The 16,416-nt window shown below is 44.9% G+C and overlaps 1 non-coding gene across 1 annotated transcript; it reads right to left on the bottom strand.

Annotated features, from left to right (window-relative positions):
* Nucleotides 1–5,266: 5,266 nt before the first annotated feature.
* Nucleotides 5,267–5,398, bottom strand: LOC119296281. Its single transcript, XR_005145063.1, has one exon. It is a non-coding gene; the product is annotated as a small nucleolar RNA Z247 (small nucleolar RNA).
* Nucleotides 5,399–16,416: the final 11,018 nt, after the last annotated feature.

Genomic DNA, 16,416 nt, shown 5'->3' with positions numbered 1-16,416 from the left:
ATTGCTACAACCAGCTAAAGAATGTGTGGTCCTCGGTGTGGGAAATTTAACGAAGCAATTGCTGCTGGTTCCTGATATTTATGGTGGGAGAGGAGAAAGTTAGTGCATAATGAAAAGGTTCAGGAATCTAAGTTCATAGTAATGACAATCAAAGCTTTGGTTGCTAATTACACTATGGTGAGTGATGCAAAGGTGATGATTGGGAAAGACCAAGGAGCAACTATGTGAAGCTAAATGTGATGAGCCTTTTGACCCTAATTTAGTTAGGGCTCGTATGGCGCTGTCATCAGACTCGAATAGCAGATTCATCGCGACAGGAAACGGGGAAATCGATTGGTGCGGAGATGCGCTTATGGACGAGGCACTGGCCTTACGGTTTGGTCTAAATTTGGCAACTACAGTTGGGTGTAACCGCACACAGGTGAGCTCCGACAAACATTGAGGTGATAGAGACAATGAAGAATGGAGGTCGCTCTTTCGATCCATCGGTGACAGTTTTTGATGATATATATCACGTTGCTTGTGATTTCCCACATATTATTTTTATTTTTGAGCATGCTTCTAGAGAGACTAATTGTGCTACCCATGATTTAGTCAAACTAGTTAGGAATAAGGTGTGCGCGGGGTGCATGGAAGATCCACCCTTAGAGATTGTTGGTACTTTTATAAAAGATAATATGATGATCACTTTACAATAAAGAGTGCTTTGATGAAAAAACCTAAGTAGCGTACCGTCTCATTTAGGGTTGGCCATACTTCACCAGCGATCCAAATCTCTGCTAAGGTTTTTTTTAACTAGCCAGCAAATGCTGGTGTTTCATTCATTTAGCAGGAGAGAGTGACAAAGGTGTTTGATCAAGCGATGAGGGGAGAGATGAAAAAATAAAGAGGAAAGCAACTAGACGCATGCCAATTCCTCACGTACATGTCCGAAAGGGTGCTCTATGCATGCTGCTCCCGTGATTCTCCATTGCTCCATGTCACTGCGGCATGCTTGGATGATGTTCTCCTTGCTTGATAGCTTTCCTCTAAACACATAGGCGTTTTTTTTGCAGCGGGTGCCGCAGCGACAATGATCTGTAAAAGTATTTTGGGAAGCATAGAACCCTTCGTCTGGGCCGCACTATATTATATCGAGATGATGTCGTGGCTTACAAGACAGAAAACGGTCGAGAGAAAGAGGAGATCGATCGTAACTTGTTACAGGAGAGATAGAACGAAAGAAGGGATAGAAAGGAGATTAAAATTCAAACTACTTTCCTATCCCTATACAACTGTCTAACACTCCCTCTCAATCTAAGCCTTAAGAAACTTTCCCAAGGTTGAGATTGTACTTAAACTCATCCAACCTCCCTCATAGTGAGAGGTTTTGTGAAGCCATCAGTGAGTTGATCTCTAGTAGGTATAAAACGAATATCAAGCAGCTTTCGAGCCACTCGTTCCCTTACAAAATGAAAATCAACTTCAATGTGCTTTGTACGTGCATGAAAAGTGGGATTGACTGAGAGATAGGTTGCACCAATATTATCACACCATAGTCTCGCAGCTTGTGGAGCTTTAATTCCAAGCTCATGAAGCAATGTTTGTATCCATATTACTTCACCTATGGCATTTGCCAATGCTTTATATTCAGCCTCAGTGCTCGGTCTTGAGACTGTAGCATGTTTTCTTGCACTCCATGACACACGATTTGTTTCTAAAAACACAACAAAACCACCTGTAGATCTTCTATCGCCAGCACATCCTGCCTAGTCTACATCAGAGTATGCAGTAACAAGCAAAGAGGAGGACTTGATAATTTGAAGTCCAAGTCCTTCAGAAAACTTGAGATACCTCAAAATTCTTTTGACTAGAGTCCAATGAGTAGTGCTAGGTGCATGTAAATACTGACATACCTTGTTTACTGAATAAGAAATATCAGGGCGTGTAAGTGTCAAATACTGTAGAGCACCTACAATACTTCTGTAATTTTTTGCATCCTCTGGTCCAAGAGCTTCTCCACTTTCAACTATTAGTTTCTCTGAGGTTGAGATTGGTGTACTCACTGGCTTACAATTTTCCAATCCTACTCTCCTGCGAATATTAGTAGTGTATTTTTCATGTGTGAGAAGTATGCCATCTTTAATTTGCTTCACCTCTATGCCAAGAACATAGTGAAGATCACCCAAGTCCTTAAGAGAAAATTCCAACTTTAGATCCTTAAGCAAGCAAGTAGTGGCATCTGAACTTGAACTAGCAACAATGATATCATCAACATAGACAAGCACAAAAATAGTAACACTGCCTTTATTATAAAAGAACAATGAGGTATCGTGTAAACCCAAGTTGTTGTAGCTGCATATTCAATCGAGAGTACCATGCTCGTGGTGCTTGTTTCAAACCATACAAGGCTTTATCCAACTTACATACATAATGTGGAGTGCTTTGATCCTCATACCCTGGTGGCTGCCACATGAACACTTCTTCCTTAAGAACACCATGAAGAGACGCGTTCTGAACATCTAGCTGTCTTAGACTCCAACCTCTGGAAATAGCAATAGGAAGTACAAGACGAATAGTAGCTGATTTAACCACAGGACTGAAAGTATCTTCACAATACATTCCAAATCTCTGTTTAAACCCTTTTGCAACTAACCTAGCCTTATATCTGTCTATACATCCATCAGCCTTCCTCTTTATCTTGTACACCCATTTGGAATCAATAACATTATTGCCATGCTTTGGTGGTACTAAGTGCCAAGTTTTATTTTTCATAAGTGCATCATATTCAATATCCATAGCTTCCTTCCAATCCGTACTAGTAAGAGCATCATGCAAATGAGTTGGTTCACTGGTAGTGGTAAGAAAAGCTCGCTTGATTTTATCCTACCTTATCGTGCCATCATTATATTCTTTTTCTTTGACAATACCTGACTGTGACCTTGTGTGCCAATGAGGAAGTACTGGTACAACTATTGTAGGCACAGGTGGCACAGGCACAGAAGATCCTGGTGACACAGGCACAGATCCTGGCGCAGAAGATCCAGCCTGAACCGTGTCAGTCTCCTCCTGATCCGAGGCCGATAGCGAGCCAGACAGGCCAGGTAGCCTCGCGTCCAGCGCGCCAGTCAGAAACCGTCGCACGTCACCTTCTCGGTCCGCGTCGCTAGGCCCATGCGATGTCGCTATCGCGCACTCAGGGGAGCGGTCGGCTGCTAACCCGCCCCGCGGAGTCGTGGCGAAGGGAGATTCGCCCCTGCCCGCACCTGGGCTGGTGGGCTCCATCCGGTCGTGGTTGTCGGCCACCGGGCCGCGTGTGGCCGCATGCGGGGAGGACGAATCCGCCTGGGATCGCGAGCTGACACGCTGACGCGCCTCAGGTCGTGTTTTGTAAGCCAAATCAGGAGTGTTTTCCATGCCTGTTCTGTCTGTTTCTTCACACATAAAATGACAGCCTGAATCTGCACATACATCAACAGAAGCACAATTTTCGCTAGAATTTTGTACATGATCAAGTTCACTTAATTCACCCCCGTGATTAGGACTTGTGAGATAATCTGGGAGAAGTGCTATTTCAGCACGAAGCAAGGCTCCAGCATTGGGATGCAGCTTAGCAAATGGAAAGAGAGTTTCATCAAAAGCAACGTCGCGAGAAATATAGATACGTCTAGTGGAAACCTCTAGGCATTTATACCCTTTGTGGAGATTACTATAGCCAAGAAAGACACATTGAGTATAACGAAACTCAAGTTTATGACGATTGTATGGACGTAGATTGGGATAACAAGCACACCAAATTTTTTTGAGAGAGTTGTAATCAGGTTTTGATGATATAAACGCTCCAATGGAGTAGAGTTACCAATGACTTTACTAGGAAGACGATTGATAAGATATGTGGCTGCAATGAATGCTTCATCCCAATATTTAAGAGGCATGGATGCATGGGCTAAAAGGGAGAGACCAACTTCAACAATGTGATGGTGTTTATGTTCTGCAGACCCATTTTGTTGATGAGCATGGGGGCAAGATACATGATGTGCAATGCCAATGCTATGGAAAAAAGAGTTGAGTTTCTCATACTCCCCTCCCCAGTCACTTTGGACTGTCAGAATTTTTCTATCAAAGTGTCTCTCAACAAGGTTTTGAAACTCTTGAAAGATAGACAAAACTTCAGATTTATACTCAAGCAAATAAATCCAAGTAAACTTGCTATAATCATCAATGGAGCTAACATAGTATTTTTTTTCTCCCAAAAGAATCTCTTGCATGACCCCATACATCACTGAAAATAAGCTCTAAAGGAGCATGAGACACACTACTTGACTTAGGATAAGGAAGTTGATGACTCTTGGCACATTGACAAGCTTCACAAACAGACTCACTAATTGAACTAGATGACAATGGAAGATTGTCTTTATTGACTACTTGTTGAACTATGACCAATGATGGATGTCCTAAACGTTGATGCCACCTTGCCAAGGAGGGCTTGATGACGGAGTAGACCTGACGACGCTTGCGACTAAGTGCTCCGGATGTGATGGGGTAGAGTCCTCCAATGCATCTACCGTGATGGAGGAGTTCCCTCGTTGCCCGATCCTTGATAAAAAAGTAACGAGGGTGAGTTTCAAAGAATACATTATTATCGGTGGCTAAAAGAGACATAGATGCAAGATTTTTATCGGCTTGTGGAACATGAAGAACATCCTTAAGAACTAGATCACGTTTAAGAGTAGGGGAATTAATAGAAGCTTGACCAATGTGACAAATATTCATAGCTCCCCCGCTTGCAGTATGGATTTGGTCGTTGTCGAGGTACCTCTCTTGAAGAGCAAGTTGCTCTAGCTCGCTTGTGACGTGATCGGTGGATCCAGAGTCAACATACCAAACACCTTCACCTCCTTGTTCACGCATAGCAACAACAACATGGCGGGCATCCAGGATGTAGTCCCCATCGAAGTGATGCCAACAATCAGTGACTTCATGACCAGATTTCTTACAGAGTTGGCAGTGAGGTCGATCACGTGAGGATGGACCACGACGGCTGTTGTTGGTGTTGAAGCCGCCGCTGGTGTTGTTGTTGTAGCCCCCGCCGCTGCTGGAATTGTTGCTGTAGTTGGCGCCTCCGTAGCCACCACCACCAGAATGAGCGACATCGCCCTGAGGTATACTACGCCCGTGACCTCCACTACGGTTTTCCCCCTGGTGACCACGGCCATGTCCGCGACCACGTGAGACAGAGTTGGGGAGGATTGGCGGAGATTGGTGCCATGGAGGAGGCTGAGGCAGGCATCAAAACTGAGGAGCTGGCTATAAAATTCTTGGACCGTGATCGGTTCCACACGAGAAGCAAGCGCAGAAACAACAAGATTGTACTCAAGATCTAATCCAGCAAGGATTTTTGACGTCATCTCCGGATTAGAGAGCACAGCACCGGTGCAAGCAACTTCATCGGTGAGACTTTTGATTTTTGCAAGGTACTCGGACATAGTCATATTACCTTTTTGCAGGTTAGTCAACTCAATGCGGGTGTTGATAGCTTGAGCCTGAGTTTGAGTAGCAAACATGGCATGGATGGCACGCCACACCTCGGCTGGCGTCTGGAGAGTTACGAACTGAGCAAGAATATCGTGGGAAAGAGAACCCATCAAATATCCTTGGAGCTGTTGCTAATGTGCATACCAGAGGGATTGGGCAAAATTGGCGACTTGCTCCTCTTTCCCGTCCTTGGTGATGGTGAGGGTGGCCGGCGGTGCTGGACTCTTCTCGTCGAGATGGTGTTCCATCTGCGCTCCCGTGATCCAGGGCAGCACAACTGCCTTCCAGAGCAGGAAGTTTCCCCTCGTGAGCTTCTCTTGCGGTGGCGATCCGAGGGCGGTGGCGTTGGAGCTAGAGGACGAAGCGAAGCTGGAAGATGATATGGTGGTGAGGACACCCATGGTGCTGGGCGTCATGGTAGCGGTGGTGGTGGACATATTCTCGGTCGCCGGGGTAGCTAGATGCGATCTCTTCGATCTAATTGAGGAAGAGGCTATGTTACCATGTAAAAGTATTTTGGGAAGCGCAGAACCCTTCGTCTGGGCCGCACTATATTATATTGAGATGATGGTGTGGCTTACAAGACAGAAAACAATCGAGAGAAAGAGGAGATCAATCGTAACTTGTTACATGAGAGATAGAACAGAAGAAGGGATAGAAAGGAGATTACAATTCAAACTACTTTACTATCCCTATACAACCTGTCTAACATGATCATCTTACACTCCACACCTGCTGCACCACCAAATCTCAACTAAGAGTGATTGGGAGAAAGTATCGTAGGAGTGATTCATCAGTTCAAGGGGACTGATCAGACACCCTGACCGTGGGGTACATACCAATGAATCATTTATCAACTGAACAAAAGCAACTGATTTACAACTCTACTGATGCCCACTAAAGCTGCTTAGAATCTTCTATTCCACGAGTATCAGGAAGCACGCAAATTGTTGTGAAAAGAGAAGCACCAGCTTCGAAGCCGTGGTTCCCTACTGGAATCCAAGTAGCACATTTCTTTCTCTTGTACTCCCTTCTTTCCTAAATATAAGTCTTCCTAAAAATTTCAACGAGTGACTACATACAAAGCAAAATGAGTGAATCTACACTCTAAAATATGTCTACATACATCCGTATGTTCATTCAATTTGAAACGTCTAAAAAAACTTATATTTAGAAAAGGAGGGAGTACTTCAGTGGGAACTGTTGGAACACGTCGTCAGGCCCACCTCGGAGTGGCTAACTGCTAGACCACTTCCTCCGATGGATCACCAGCGCGTGCACTTCGTGCGCACGCCCACGATAGCATGCACGACATGCTCGGCATGTGAGTCGTTGTAGCTAACGATCACCTCTACATGTATCTTTCTCTCTCACTCTCTCTCTCATGTAACTATATATATACCCCTCGAGGGATGGAATACAAATATGGTCATTGCTCCATTACTTAACTTGGTATCAGATTCTCCGATCCTCCGCTTCTGCTATGAATCGCCTTCTTCGCCGCAGCCGCTTAGCCGACTTCGACTCCAGCCCCGGCAACTCCTTCGCCGCCACCCCCGTGGCTCGCGCTCCTCCCGCTGCCGACCATGGCAAGCAGCCCGTCGCTGAGCCTGTGGTGCCCTCTTCCTCAACCTCTTCTCGCATACTGCCGCCTGGGTTGGCCGCCACCCCCGCGGCTCGCGCGCCGGCGGTCGCTCTCCGTACGGCCGACATTGAGCTGGTCCAGCGCCTCACCATCGGCGCCCCCGGCTCCCCGCACCTCGGCACCGGACCCTCCACCACCAACAGCCTCCTTGCCTCCACCGTGCACCACTTCCACCGCAACCTCGAGCTTGAGGCCGGTAATTCCTCTAAGTGGCGCCACTTGTTCTACTTCATCTATTGTCGCCACAACGTGTAGCACCACCTGGAAGCTATCGCCGCACCGCTCTGCCAGAGCATCGTGTGGCGAAAGGACGACATCACTATTGTACTCTGGATGTATGAGGTGATCTCCGAAGATCTCCAGGACGTGGTGATGTCCCCGGAGAGCATCGCACGTGACGTATGGGTCCAGCTCCACCTCCTATTCCGCGACAATCAACCGGGCCGCGCCATCATCCTCGAGGCGGAATTCCGCAACACGGTGCAGGGCGACCTCTCCGGCGCCGAATACAGCCGGCGGCTCAAGGCGCTTGCAGACACACTCGGCGAGGTCGGCACCACCGTCTCTGACCAGGCCCTCACACTCCAGCTCATCTGCGGGCTCAACCGCTGCTTCCAGGTGATGGCGAATATCCTTCCGATGCAGGACCTCTTCCCGTCCTTCATCCAGGCCCGCTCCCGGCTCCTCATGGAGGAGCTCTCCGCCAACGAGTGGGCTCGCATGGACGGGCAGGGCGTGGGCTCGCCGACCGCGCTCACCATCAGGCGTGGAACCGGCTCCGGTGGCGAGCACACCAGCGCCACCACCAACGACAAGGGCAAGGCCGCCCCCCTCTCCTCCTGGTGATAGGCAATCGCGCGGCCGTGAACATGGACGCGGTCGCAGGCGCGGCTCCTCCAGCTCCTCTTCTTCAGGCGTCTCCAACGCGGTCGGCCGGGGCGCTCCCGCTCCCTCCGCGAGCGTGCGTCCGTGTCTGGGCTACTTCGCACCCTGGGACACACCCTTCCCTCCCCAGCCGCCGCAGCTCCACGCGTCATGGTCCACGCCCAACGCCGCTGGCGTCCTCAGGCCCCGTCCACCTACGCCGCACCACACGTACCCCGTCGCGGCGCCCTCGTCCGTGGGTGCCCCTTCCTGGGAGCAGTACCACCAGCTCAACGCGGCGCTCCACAAGTCCAACACTGATGGCACACTCACTCGCTACAAAGCGTGGTGGGTTCTTCGCGGCTTCACCCAGCAGGCCGGCGTCGACTATGGGGACACCTTGAGCCCCGTTGTCAAGCCGGCTACGGTTCAGACCGTGCTGAGCATCGCGGCGGGCCAGTCGTGGCCAATTCACCAGTTGGACATGAAGAACGCCTTACTTCACAACCACTTGGCGGAGATTGTATACGGTCAGCAACCCTCCGGCTTCATCGACTCCGTCCACCGCTCGCATGTTTGCCACCACAACCACTCACTGTACGGCCTCAAGCAGGCCCCGCAGGCTTGGTTCTCGTGCTTCACCAACTACCTGTGCTCTCTCGGCTTCACGGCATCACGCTCGGAATCATCGTTGTTCATACTTCGTCGCGATCACCATCTTGCCTACCTGTTGTTGTACATGGACGACATCATCCTCACCGCCAGCTCCGCCGCTCTTCTCCGGCGCATCATGATGTCTACTACGCAACTTTATTCTTGTAGACTCGTGTTGGGCCTCCAAGCGTAGAGTTTTGTAGGACAGTAGAAATTTTCTCTCAAGTGGATGACCTAAGTTTTATCAATCTGTGGGAGGTGTAGGATGAAGATGGTCTCTCTCAAACAACCCTGCAACCAAATACAAGAAATCTCTTGTGTCCCCAACACACCCAACACAGTGGCAAATTGTATAGGTGCACTAGTTCAGCGAAGAGATGGTGATAAAAGTGTAATATTGATGGTAGAAATATATTTTTATAATCTAAATAAATAAAAACAAAAAGGTAGCAAATAGTAAACGGGCACAAAAATAGTATTACAATGCTTGAAAATGAGGCCTAGGGTCCATACTTTGACTAGTGCAACCTCTCAACAATGCTAATATAATTGGATCATATAACCACCCCTCAAAGTGCAATGAAGAATCACTCCAAAGTTCCTATCTATCGGAGAACATAAGAAGAAATCATTTGTAGGGTACGAAACCACCTCGAAACTATTCTTTCCGAACGGTCTATCCAAGAGTTCGTACTAAAATAACACCAAATAATTTCAGATTCATAATACTCAATCCAACACAAAGAACTTCAAAGAGTGCCCCAAGATTTCTACCGGAGAAACAAAAACAAGAACGTGCATCAACCCCTATGCGTAGATTACCCTAATGTCACCTCGGGAATCCGCGAGTTGAGTGCCAAAACATATATCAAGTGAATCAAAATAATACCCCATTATCACCACGAGTATTCATTTGCAAGACATATATCAAGTGCTCTCAAATCCATAAAAGTATTCAATCCGATAAAACGAAATATCAAAGGGAAAACTCAATTCATCACAAGATAGAGAGGGGAAAACACCATATGATCTAACTATATTAACAAAGCTCGCGATACATCAAGATCATGACATCTCAAGAACACGAGAGAGAGAATAAACACATAGCTACTGGTACAAACCCTCAGCCCTGAGGGTGGACTATTCCCTCCTCATCGTGGTGGCCGCCAGGATTATGAAGATGGCTACCAAAGATGATTCCCCCCTCCGGCAGGGTGCCGGAATAGGGACTAGATTGGTTTTCGGTGACTACAGAGGCCCGCGGCAGCGTGACTTCTGATCTAGGTTTACCCCGAGGGTTTCTGGATTTTTTGGGATTTTATAGGGTAAAGGGGGGTGCGGGAGGCCACCGAGGTGGGCACAACCCACCTGGGCGCGCCTGGTGCTGCTCTGGCCCATCCTGGGTGTTCTGGTCCATAAAAATTCTCCAAAGAGTTTCGCGGTGTTTGGACTCCGTTTCATATTGATTTTCTGCGATGTAAAAAATAAGCAAAAAACAGCAACTGGCACTGGGCACTGGATCAATAGGTTTGATCAGTGACAATTTCAATCACTTTTCCTAGCATCATAATAGGAATTTTTCTCATGAAATTTCTCATGTTAAAGTAGCAACCAACTCACATGTTAAGGTTCAAACAATGAATTCTCTTGAAATTCAACAACCTATGTTCTTAGTCACCAAGCAATTGTAATTCAACTTATTCAAGAGAGTTTAAGTAAGAGCTCCACATACTCAACCATCATATAGTCTTCTATGATTGCTAACACTCACCACATACACATGAGCACAACGTTTAAACCGGACACATAGAAAGATAGGGGCTTACAATTTCGCCTCCCAACGTATTCACCTCAAGGGTGATGTCAACAATAATAACTCATGCTAGCCATATCCAACTGGATATATGTGTCTAGATATTTCCTCACCACATGATGCTTGCCAAAAGAGAAAAATAAAAAGGAATAGAGGGAAAAACTTTGACTCTTTGCATAAAAGTAAATACATAAAAGTAAAAGATAGGCCCTTCGAAGAGGGAAGCAGAGGTTGCCATGCCCTTATTTGTTTGTATGCTCAACCCCTTAGTGAAAAAGAACGCATGTTGTATCGCCCCTTATGATAGCAACCTTTATTATGCAGTCTGTCGCTTTTATTCTTTGCCATCACAAGTTCGTATAACGCTCAATTTTCTCTTACACTAAATGATCTAACACTTTTAGAAGTAATTTTATTGCCTTATTGCACCGATGACAACTTACTTGAAGGATCTTGCTCAATCCTTAGGTAGGTATGGTGGACTCTTGAAAATAAGATTTGGGTTTAAGGGTTTTTGGATGCACAAGTATCTCTACTCGGTGCAGAGTTTTTGGCTAGCAAAGATGGGGGGCAAGCACCACATGTTGAAGGATCTATGACAATATAACTTCTGTGTGAATATGAACAAACATAAACCATTATGTTTTCTTCCTTGTCCAACGTCAACAATTTTAGCATATAATATTTTGATGGGGGCTCACAATCACAAAAGATTTCCATGATAGTGTATTTGCATGTAAAATTTCTCTTCCTTATGCTAATTATTCGTGAATTGCTTGTATGACCAATATTGTGATTGTCAAGCCTCAAAAGATTTCACTTTCTAAACCCAATGTGAAGCTACCACGAGGCATGATATGATTTCAACTTCATGACATTCAATTTATTCAATCAATTTACTCATAGGATATAAGTGAAGCACAAGAGTAAATGAAAAGCTACTCCAAAAAGATAAAGGTGAAGATCATGAGCATCATATTTCTTTCTCTCAAATTAATTTAAGTGAAGCAAGAGAGAATTTTCTTCAAAAATACTAAAGCACACCATGCTCAAAAAGATATAAGTGAAGCAGTAGAGCAATTCCATAGAAAAGAGCTTCGTTGACGGGATGTGAATGCCGCTTACCTGGCCTCCCTGGCAACTATTTGAGGACTCTATTTTATTTAAAAACTTTCAGATCTAAGTATTTTATTAAAACATCAAGCAAAACAAAATAAAATTACATTCGAAGAATAGCACACATCATGTGAAGAAGCAAAAACTTAGGCTCAACCGATACTAACTGATAATTGTTGAAGAAGAAAGGTGGGATGCCTATTGGGTAATCCCTAAGCTTAGATGCTTGAGACTTATTAAAATATTATCTTGGGGTGCCTTGGGCATCCCCAAGCTTGAGCTTTTGTGTCTCCTTAATTCTTCTCATATCACGGTTTTCCTAATCTCAAAAGCTTCATCCACACAAAACTCAACAAGAACTCGTGAGATAAGTTAGTATAAACCAAGGCAAAAACCTTATCATTCTCTAATGTATCAAATAACTAAAATTATTACTCAACATTGCATACTAAATGCCTCTGCATATTCAACACTCCCATCCTCAAATAGAATCATTAAACAAGCAAACATATGCAAACATAACAACAATCTGCCAAAACAGTACAGTCTATAAAGAATGCAAGAGTATCAATACTTATTCAACTCCAAAAATTATGAAAATTTACCACACCGTATAAAATTTATCAGAGCTTATTTTGCAGAAAGTTTCAACATTTTATGACATTCTGAATTTTCTAGGGAATGTTTTCAACATCGATAAACTTTCTGTTTTCAAACAGCAACATGTATACTTGCAAAATAAGCATGGAAAAGGCTATCATTGCCACTTTTATTGAAATAAAAGATGCAAAACATTATTCTAAATAACAGTAAGAAAATCCTAACAAAATAAAATGACGCTCCAAGTAAAACTCATATCATGTGACGAATGAAGACATAGCTCCAAGTGAGGTTATCGATAATGTTGAAGACGAAAGAGGGGATGCCTTCCGGGGAATCCCCAAGCTTAGTTGTTGGATCTTCCTTGAATATTACCTTGGGGTTCCTTGAGCATCCCCAAGCTTAGGGTCTTGTCACTCCTTATTCTCCTCATATCGACATCTCACCCAAAACTTGAAAACTTCAATAACATAAAACTTAACGGAACTTTGTGAGATAGGTTAGTATGATAAAGAGCAAACCATTTCACTTTGGTACTGTCAAAGAAAAGATTCATAATTGTTTCCACACAATGCCTACTGTATCATATCATTTCCACAATTTATATTGAGCAATATAAACCATAGCAACTAGAAAACAAGCAAACTATGCATTGAAAACAGAATCTGTCAAAAACAGAACAGTATGTAGTAATCTGTACTCCAACCATTTTTCTGCTACTCCAAAAATTCTGAGAAATTAGGAAAACCTGGGAAGTTTGTCTATTAATCTTCTACAATAGCAATCAGCATTTTATCACGCTTCTGTTAAAAAACTAGAATTATTTTCCTTGGCGCAAAAGTTTCTATTTTTCAGCAAGATCAAATCAACTATCACCATAGACCATCCCAAAGGCTTCAATTGGCACTTTATTAAAACGAAAGCTATAAAAAAATGTTTACTACAGTAGCCTAATCATGTGAACACACAAAAACAGTAGGTAAAAGTGTTGGTTTGTCTCCCAACAAGCGCTTTTCTTTAATGCCTTTTAGCTAGGCATGATGATTTCAATGATGCTCGCATAAAAGATAAGAATTGAAACACAAAGAAAGCATCATGAAGCATAAGTTCCTCTCTCATAATAATTTTCAGTAGAATCATGAATGTATTTATCAATATAACAATCACATAAAGCATTCTTTTCATGATCCAAAAGCATAGAAAATTTATTACTCTCCATATAAGAAATTTTATTCTCATTCACAATAGTGGGAGTATCATATGAAACTTGAATACTAAAAATTGTTCCCACATTAAGAGAGTAATGCTCAATAAAAGGATATTCAAAATTATGACAATAATTATCACTACTTTTTATAACATAAGTATCATCACAATAATCATCATAAGTAGGAGGCATGCAATCATCATAGCAAATTGTTGGGTTCTACGATAGGGTGCGTCGACTGCAAATTAAAATTTTCCTACACGCAGAACAATAGGAACATGCTACGGGAGATGGATCACAGATCATAACCACGAGACGCGCAGTGCCGTGCAGCGGAAGAAGAGTTGGGGCAGCATGTCTGCGTGGATCGTCTCCTCCTCGTCCAATCTCCCTCGTATAGCCAATCGTCGGTTCCCACATGTTGGGATCGTAATAATAATTCAAAACTTTCCTACGTGTCACCAAGATCAATCTAGGAGATGCTAGCAAAGAGAGAGAGAGGGAGTGCATCTTCATGCCCTTGAAGATCGCTAAGCGGAAGCGTTACAAGAATGCGGTTGATGGAGTCGTACTCGCGGCGATTCAAATAGCCGAAGATCTGATCTAGCGCCGAACGGACGGCGCCTCCGCGTTCAACACACGTACAGCCCGGGGACGTCTCCTCCTTCTTGATCCAGCAAGGGGAGAGGAGAAGTTGAGGGAGAACTCCAGCAGCACGACGACATGGTGATGGAGGAGCTCGCGGTTCTCCGGCAGGGCTTCGCCAAGCACTACGGAAGAGGAGGAGGAGTTGGAGAAGGGGGAGGGCTGCGCCAGGGGAAGGGTATGGCTGCCCTCCCACCCGCTAACTATATATAGGGGGAAGGGGAGAGGGGGAGGCGCCCTAGGGTTTCCGCTAGGGGGAGACGACTAGGGCAGATTGGATCTCCCTAGGGAATCCCTAGGGAGACTTGTCCCCCAATCCAAGCAGGTGGAGGCTTGCCTCCCAAGCCAGGTGGAGGCGCCCCACCTCCCCAAGTAACATGGGAAAAGGGTGTGGGGGCGCACAGCCCCTTAGTGGGCTGGTTTGCCCCCTCCCCTTGGCCTGCCCTGCAACACTTGCCGGGGCCCCCGAAACACCTTTCGGTCATGCTGGCCATAGCCTGGTACCCCCGAAACACTTCTGGACTCCAATACCCTTCGTCAAATATATCGATCTTCACCTCCGGACCATTCCAGAACTCCTCGTGACATCCGGGATCTCATCCGAGACTCTGAACTACCTTCGGTAACTACATACAATTTCCCATAACAACTCTAGCGTCACCGAACCTTAAGTGTGTAGACCCTATGGGTTCGGGAACCATGCAGACATGACTGAGACACCTCTCCAGCCAATAACCAATAGTGGGATCTGGATACCCATATTGGCTCTCACATGTTCCACGATGTTCTCATCGGATGAACCACGATGTCGGGGATTCAATCAATCCCGTATACAATTCCCTTTGTCCATCGGTATGTTGCTTGGCCGAGATTTGATCGTCGGTTTGCCAATACCTCGTTCAATCTCATTACCGGCAAGTCTCTTTACTCGTTCCATAACGCATGATCCCGTGGCTAACTCCTTAGTCACATTGAGCTCCGAGTGGGCCTAGAGATACCTCTCCATCATACGGAGTGACAAATCCCAGTCTTGATTTGTGCCAACCCAACAGACACTTTCGGAGATACCTGTAGTGCACCTTTATAGCCACCCAGTTACGTTGTGACGTTTGATACACCCAAAGCATTCCTACGGTATCCGGGAGTTGCACAAGCTCATGGTCTAAGGAAATGATACTTGACATTAGAAAAAGCTCTAGCAAACGAACTACATGATCTTGTGCTATGCTTAGGATTGGGACTTGTCCATCACATCATTCTCCTAATGATGTGATTCTGTTATCAACGACATCCAATGTCCATGGTCAGGAAACCATAACCATCTATTGATCAACGAGCTATTAAACTAGAGGCTTACTAGGGACTTGTTGTGGTCTATGTATTCACACATGTATTGCGGTTTCCGATTAATACAATTATAGCATGAACAATAGACAATTATCATGAACAAGGAAATATAATAATAACCATTTTATTATTGCCTCTAGGCATATTTCCAACAGTCTCCCACTTGCACTAGAGTCAATAATCTAGTTCACATCGCCATGTGATTAACACTCATAGTTCACATCGCCATGTGACTAACAACCAAAGAGTTTACTAGAGTCAATAATCTAGTTCACATCCCCATGTGATTAAGACCCAAGAGTTTACTAGAGTCAATAATCTAGTTCACATCACCATGTGATTAACACTCAATGAGTTCTAGGGTTTGATCATGTTATGCTTACGAGAGAGGTTTTAGTGAACGGGTCTGCAACATTCAGATCCGTGTGTTCTTCGCAAATCTCTGTTTCATATTGTAGATGTTGCTACTATTCTCCACTTGGAGCTATTCCAAATGGTTGCTCCACTATACGTATCCGGTTTGCTACTCAGAGTCATCCGGATAGGTGTTAAAGCTTGCATCAACGTAACCCTGTATGCCGAACTCTTCATCACCTCCATAATTGAGAAACATTTCCTTATTCCCAAGGACAATTTTGACCGCTGTCCAATGATCCACTCCTGGATCACTCTTATACCCCCTTGCCAGACATGTGGCAAGGCACATTGCGGTACACAACATGGCATATCATACTATGGCTAAGGCATAGGGGACGACTTTCGTCCTTTCTCTTTCTTCTGCCGTGGTCGAGCTTGAAGTCTTAACTTCACACCTTACAACTCAGGCAAGAACTCGTTCTTTGACTGATCCATCTTGAACTCCTTCAAGATCATGTCAAGGTATGTGCTCTATGAAAGTCTTATCAGGTGTCTTGATCTATCTCTATAGATCTTGAGACCCAACATGTAAGCAGTTTTACATAGGTCTTCCTTTGAAAAACTCCATTCAAACAACCCTTTATGCTTTCCATA

This window comes from Triticum dicoccoides, chromosome 1A, assembly GCF_002162155.2.
Source record: "Triticum dicoccoides isolate Atlit2015 ecotype Zavitan chromosome 1A, WEW_v2.0, whole genome shotgun sequence".
Taxonomy (NCBI): Eukaryota; Viridiplantae; Streptophyta; class Magnoliopsida; order Poales; family Poaceae; genus Triticum; species Triticum dicoccoides.
This window is presented reverse-complemented; position numbering and strand designations above follow the sequence as displayed.